Raw genomic sequence first — 8,011 nt, forward strand, 5'->3', positions numbered from 1 at the left:
AGTTAAACAAAGTTAATCAAACCATCTTAAGTACATAACAACAACAATAGTGAGTAGTTTTTGTAAGATTGTAATACATAGTGTTATTAAAAGCAAAAGATGTATTGCTTTTCATGGTCTTGTTGTAAAGCACCTCACTACTGCAGAGATGTTTCATTTGATCTGCTGCTACAGCAGTTGATGGTGAATTATTTTTACCGTTAAACGCAGCAGTTGTTTGTTCAGTGCTTGAGAGTTTTACTATTTCAGTAAATTTCTGGAAATGTTTGCATTGATATGGAATGGTAGTGTTTTTTATTTACAAATAAAATTTAAACTATTTATATATAATGTTTCTATCGAAATTAATCTTATTTTATCGTATTTTTTGTAGCCCACATTTTACATTTTTACAATATTTTACTTGGTTTAAAAAAGTTGAAATCCCAATATCCTTATTCTGTAAACTTAGACCTTGAGAGGAAAAATTTTTATATCGTAAAATGGTTTAGTTGTTAATATTTCATATTTAAACAAAACTGAAACCAAACATGTTGATGTGATAGCTCAAAACTCCCAATTCGTTGATTTTTAAAAAATTTTTGAACTTCCAAGAAACTTAATTTAAACTTATAATAATAGATTTTCTCAAATTTTGTTTGAAATATTATAATTCAAATAAATTTTTTTCTAAACCTTGGTTTGAAATTCTCTCAAGTTCCCAAAGAAAAGGTTTGGTTGTGGTCCTGAAATGCTAAGGTCTTGAAAAGAGACAGAACTTCTTCTGTCGCCACCTGTGGTAGAACAAGACGAAACTGTTACGTCACTCTTACTAGTTTAGACTGTATGTTTATAGGGTTACGTACGTAGGGTTCTGAACAAATCTGATGGCCGTGTCATGAGACGTTCTATCTACACTCTACACCTCATCTCTCCATTACCTAAATCATGATGCCATCTGTAATGTTCCCCTAATCCTAATACCGATTCTTCATGGTTTGTTAAAGTTACGAAATCCTTCCTCATGAACCTAGATTTACATCGTTAGAGTCTCCGAAAAAAACTCTTTGAAGTTGAAATAAAACCAAAATAAAAGAAACAAATATTTTTATTTCTTACTTTTGGGAGTTTATAGGTGTCACGTCCTTGCTGTGTTATATAGCCTATAGAGAGCATAATTATTCTCGTGGTGATTCATGGTATGTACACACATTTCACTGACGTCACGACAGGTACGAATAACAAAGTTAAGGGGCCTTGGAAATGTTGATAAACCTTCGCATGAGGAATGCTTGTACATAGTCAGCTCATCTGTTGCCACAAACACTTAACGTGATGATCCCGAACCGGATAAGTTAAATTAAAACAAGATAAATGTATGGAAACCTTCAATTCAATGTGTTGAACTCTTTTAAATTGTACGGCAAATTCAACTAGAAATGTATAATTTCAGTTAAAATAAAAGTTTGGTTACAATATGATCTTCATGACCTTTCTGATTAGTTCCAAAGAGCTATTACCAATAGAAGTGACTTTAGTTATTGAGACAAAATTTAGCAACTACGTTGGTTTCAAACATCTGAAGAATTGTACGGTGTATCTAATTTACAAAACATATGCACGTTGTAATAGTAGCTAACGTTAACAGATTTACTGTCAGTAAATAGTAGGTCCTTAATGTACCCATCCTATGTCATTTTACAAATATACGTATATTATTTGAAATAATCCACTGAAAGGATAAATCTTAAGCATAGACCTTTCTAGAATTTTTTTTTATTTGAGGACCATAAGAGATAAATAAGTAGGGTAGAAAAATTGACACTTTCATTTTAACTAAAGTTACAATAACGTGTCAGTAATGAATTCATAAAAACTCTGTGAGGATAAAATAATACGTGATGTTTAAATATGATAAGTTAGAGCCTTTCAAGTTTAACATTCAAAATATGTTTTAATATTTCTAAGTTTAAATAGAAAATTAAAGATCGATACATTTAGATTTCATTTTTCTATTTCAAGTTTCAGAATTAAAACCCTTCAAGTTTCACATTCTAAATACGTTTTTACATTTGTTACAAAATCTATGTAATACAAACAAGGAAAACTCTGATTCTTCATGGAATCTATCTGTTTCTCCAACTCAACTACGCACTAGTAATTCTACTTAATCACTAATTACGTTAATGTTTTTCCTCTTGTTCATCAATTTGGTTTCGTTTTTTTGACAAACAGTTTCTATCTACTTGTCTGTGAAACCACCTACCTGAACTCAAGTCACCACCAATAACAACAGAACAGTAACGACCAACAACATCATCTTTACTGGTTATTATTTGGTGTAGTTTCCTCACTATATTTTTTTATAATATATGATGCGACACCCTGGCGGTTAGAGTGTTTTTGTAATTTTGTGGTTGGATGTTTTGTTTGTCTTTCTTTACAAACGTGCATGTGTTGATATCATATACACATACAGTCGTGAATGTATCGAGCGTATTTAATACACAGGTATTCAAAGTACCTCTAGCTATTAATTATCGTTTCTTTTATTCATTGTAAATTTGCTTGTTTTGTTATGTATTACATTTTACCTATCACTATAAGCCATTTACATTACCCATCTTTATCTTTACTTTTTTATAATTTATTCATTTATCATCCGACTTTAACTTGAAACACTTTCACGTGAAGTATCTTTGTTTTCTCATTCTACAACTTAGACTTAATTCAGTTGTACTACTTTATAACAGGCCGTACCTGGGTCATGTTGTTAATTTTGTAAGCAATTTTATGAATGAAGACGTAACTTTCACAATATTACTATACTTGTAGATTGAAAGAATTGTTGAGTTTATGATTCATTGAGTTCAGTGTTGGTCAGTGATTTACAGAGACAGCTGCTACATCTAGAATACAGCAAACGTTATTGAAAAAATAAATTAATTCATTATTATTAGTGTACCGTAATTCACAATAGTTTCATTAACTCAGTAGAACACACCCAAAGTTATATTAGTGGTGTCAGAAGTGTAAACATTTTGTGAAGATAAGTTTCACTTTAGACTACAGTTCAATATAACAATTAGTGCATCGATATGAAACAATGGAGAGAATAAGGAGAAATACCTGGAGCACCAAAATAATATAAAACAGATGTTTAAAGAACAAAATATTCGTACATAGAAACTTAGTACGTGACAAAAAGTAAACAAACAAGACAAGAGAGAAAGGTCGCAGGTTATGTGAATGAGAAAAAAAATATCAAGAGAAAAATTAAACAAAGAGAGAATCTAAAAGAGAGAGAGAAAACCAAGAAAGAGGGATTTGGGTTTAAAAGAGAACGTAGTACTTAAATAATAATTAAAAATAATGAATATAATTAAAGATCAGTAAAACTATTGTAGATGTGTGGAAGGATTATAATGATATGAATAATTATTGCTGTATTAAAAATAGCCTAACAGTTGGCGGTGTGTGGTGATGACTAGCTGTATTCTCCAAGTCTTAAACTGTTAAATTAGGGACGGCTAACGCAAATAACACTCATTTAGCTTTGCGCAAAATTGAAAAACCGGACAAACAAACAATATTTGGGCAGGGTCCCAGAAAGTGTTCTCTTTCAAGATCAAATGACACCAAAATAAAAGAAACAAATATTTTTATTTCTTACATTTGAAGTTCATATGTACGTCATGCTATGTTTTCACCTACACAGAGCATAATTATTCTCGTGGTTCATGGTACGTGCATGTTTTACTGACTTTCACGACAGTACGAATAGCAAAGTTAAGTAGCCCTTGGAAATGTTGATAAACATCCGCATGAGCAATGCTTGTACAGTGATGTTGAGAAAACCCGCTTGTAGAAAAATATATATGCAAAAACGGCTCGTTTTTACATATATAATGCTAGTACAGAGCCATCTGTTGTCACAAACATAACGTGATGACCCCCAACCAGATAAAACGAATTAAAACGAGGTAAATGTATGGAAACCTAAAATTCAATGTGTTTAACTCTTTTAAATTGCACGGTAAAATCGACTAGAAATGTGTAATTTCGGTTGAAATAAAAGTTGCTAAACATGATCTTCATGACCTTTCTGGTTAGTTCCAACGAGCTATAACCAATAGAAGTGACTTTAGTTATTCACACAGAACTGAGCAACTAAGTTGGTTTCAAATAACTTAATAATTCTTCAGTACATCTATCTTACAATATCTTTAGAATTTGTAAGAGCAGCTGACGTCGTCATATTTAAAGTCATGAAATGTTAGGTCCTTAATTTACCCATCCTATGTCATATTACAAATATACCTATATTGTTTAAAATAATCCATTGAAAGAATAAATTTTAAGTTAAGACCTTTCTAGAATTTTTTACTTAAGGATCATAAGAGACAAATAACTTGGGTAGAAAAATTAAGACTTTAATATTAACTGGAGTCATAACAAAGTGTAAATAATTGAGGTCTCACTGTATACATGACTTGTGACCAATTATCTTGTTCAAAGTTGGTGACGTCACAAAAATTGACAACACAATTATGAGCACTTTTAAAACGACTTTTAATTATAATGTTGCAGAAGTAAAGGCTTTTAAGTAAACCAGTTTTAATCAATTGTATTTATTTCGAAACGCACGTCAATGTGTATAGCTGGAAACAGTTCTTATCTATACAAATTAAAATATATTCTCGGATACGAAGATAACCTCATGAAACTAGATGTACTTCCTCATGGTTACTTAGGAACAGCGTTCCTTTTAAGATTAAATAACACCAAAATCAAGAGTAAGAAATATGTTTATGTCTTACTTTGAAGTTATTAACCTATTTCATGCTGGGTTTTTTTAGCTTACAGAATGCATAATTCTTCTCTGACGTCACAAAAGTATGAATAATAATGCTGATGTGCTTTATAAATATTGTTTCCACACAGCCACCTGTTGCCACAAACAGAACGTGATGATCCCCAATGAGGTAAGTCGAATTAGAACAAAGTAAATGTAGGGAAACTTACAATTCAATATGCTTAAAAGTCTCTTTAAAATTGTACCACAAAATACACTAGAAATGTATAATTCAGTTGAAATAAAAGTTGAGTTAAAATGTGAATTTTCTGGTTAGTTCCAACGTGTTATTACCTAAACTAAGACTTTACTTATTCAGACACTATTAAGCAGCAATATATCTATTATTCAGTATATCTACATTACATAACATTTAGAACTTGTAAGAACAATGTGTCCATGAAAGAGGATTTTTTACCTGATGGCTATAAGAGACAAAAGACTAGAGTAAAAAAATTAAAAGATTCATATTAACTGAAGTCACAAGGATTATAAAAATAAGATTGAAGAAAGCATACTGGCAAAATTGAATATTTACAATAAATTAAGTGTAGAAAGACATAATCATGCAAAGAAAGATAATAGCAACGACACATTTAACGAGCAATACATTTAAATCAGGAAATAAAACTTCTGGAGAATAAAGATAAAATCAGACAAATTTATTTTTTGCAGCTACTTAAGAATTAACCTAAAATATCGGTTATTTTGAAATATTCCATAGGAGAACCTATTTAATAAACGTGTGGTTACCACTACTGCTCTACTGCCGATAATGGGAAGAGAACATAAGAGACATATCAGACACTTGAAATGTTCATATTATTAAAAAACGAACAAGTTATTCATAATGTTCTCCCTTTAAAGAAGGATCGATTTTAATAATATTAAACACTTTCCAAGTTGAGAACCCTAACGTATGAAGTATTATTAGCTGTCTTATCCAATAGGTTTGAAGTCACAAACTTCAAAGAATTATTCAAAGAAATGTCCACGAACAAAGCGAGGAGGAAATATACCTAATGCAAGGTGTCTGAAATATTTGAAATGCTTGACCAATTATTGTACCTCGTGAAGAAGAGGTCTGATATTTACATATGTAGTATTTATAATAAGTTAAACAATTTACAAAATGAAGTGTTGTAAATAGAATCGAATCAAAATGCATATCTATTTTCCACGTCAAGTATTAAGAGTAGATAAAGTACAAAAGTTCTAGCGTTACAAAGATCACATCAACATTATTCACTTTATTTTAGTTGTATAATAACATTTCTCTTTAACAATACACAAACTAACAACCACACTTTCATTCAATTCCTGATTAATGTCATATTCCCTTTATGAATGGCATCTAGCTACCAGACTAAGAAAATATGTTTGGGATGTCTGAACGTTGAAAATAGTTATAGTCCCGGCTAGAGAGAGTTCTTTGATTCTGATGGAAGTTTGACTGAATTACAAACACAGTGAAATCTGCTGCCTTTTCTCCATACATCTCGCATGAATCGAAGTTTTCTTCACTTTGGACTATTTTTACTAATTTGTTTCAATAATGAATTTAAGGACTTTTTTCATGATCGGTTTCATTTGAAGTAACAATGACCATGTGGTCATTTTAAAATGTTTCCACAAACAAAGACCAAGTAAGTATATTATACAGATATTTCAGATCAAACAGACGTATACGTATCCAAGTTTATCTGTGTCAATGGCTAAATTGCATAATCCATAAGATTCTTTAAAATACGCTCAAACCAGAGTCACTAACCGTGAAACTTTCGCTTTTAGAAGTAAGAGCAAATCTTATTTACCAAGACAATATTTTCTTTTATAAATAATTTAAAGTATAATTTGATAAAGTTATGACGATATGATCGGGAAATAGTGAAAATCGTTTATTTATTTCTTTTTTCTCATAAACTTGAGAATTGATTATTTTTTATGTTATTCATATTTTTAACAAATCATTGTTATTATTATTTCTTGTAATTTCATTAATTGAGAAAAGAAATAAACACGATTTTTGTATTATTTCAGGTTTAGTTTCAAAAACAGGTGTTCAAAACTTATAAATGTTAATCTTAGTACATTGCACTTATTCCAAAATATGTAAACTCAGTGTAAGTGTGTTAAACATAAAAATAACAAGAAAAATTCAAGACTTCATTGTGTTTCGTTTATGACCAAGTAGAATTTCGAATCGTCCTTAAACTTATCCTCAGAATAATAAACTACATCGTGTTTTCAGCTAAAATAAGTAAATCAAATTCCACTATTCGTTGGTAAAAGAGTAGCCTAAGAATTGACGGTGGGTGGTGATGACTACTTGCCATCCCTCTCGCCTTACACTGCTAAATTAGGGACGGCTAGCGCAAATATACCTCGTGTAGGCTGTCACGCCAAACATTCTCGCCCTCCCAGCCGTGGTGGCGTTAGAATGTCACGGTTAATCCCACTATTCGTTGGTAAAAGAATAGCTTAAGAGTTGGCGGTTGGTTGTGCTGACTAGCTGCCTTCCCTCTAGCCTTACAATGCTAAAATTAGGGACGGCTAGCATAGATAGCCGTCGAGTAACTTTGTGCGAAATTCAAAAACAAAACAAAACAAACCCTCGTGTAGGTTTGCGCGAAATTCAAAAACAAATAAATTATCATAGAAGTTCGTTTTCACCACACTATTCTCGTTAGTATTTTTTTACTTTGCTAATTTTTCGTACTTATTTGTTGTATTGAGAGCAGACAGCACAATTACGAAATTTTCCTCCCTTATCCTCTCGAAATTTCAGGAAGATAAATAATATTTTTCTTTTTTATTCTTTTGCTTTAACCACCCACCACGAGTATTGAAATCTGGTTTCTAGCGTTGTAAGTTCGCAGACATACAGCTGTGCCCTTGGGGCGGTTATAGCAAAAGAATAAAGAAGGTATACTTCTGTGTCATTTGGAGACATCCACGCTTCTTGTGCTACGTACAACGCTAAAATGAGGGGTTCGATTCCCCTCGGTGGGCTCAGCAGATAACCCGTTGTGGCTTTCCTATAAGAAAACACACATAAACACACAATCTTGTGCTAGGCTGCTAAGCTCTCGAATCACTAACGGAGTTTTGTCACCTTATCGCTTCAAATCACTTTTCGCAGCCACAATTATGTCCAAAACTTTCAGTTTAAATTAA

This window comes from Tachypleus tridentatus, chromosome 3 (assembly GCF_004210375.1).
Source record: "Tachypleus tridentatus isolate NWPU-2018 chromosome 3, ASM421037v1, whole genome shotgun sequence".
NCBI classification, from domain to species: Eukaryota; Metazoa; Arthropoda; class Merostomata; order Xiphosura; family Limulidae; genus Tachypleus; species Tachypleus tridentatus.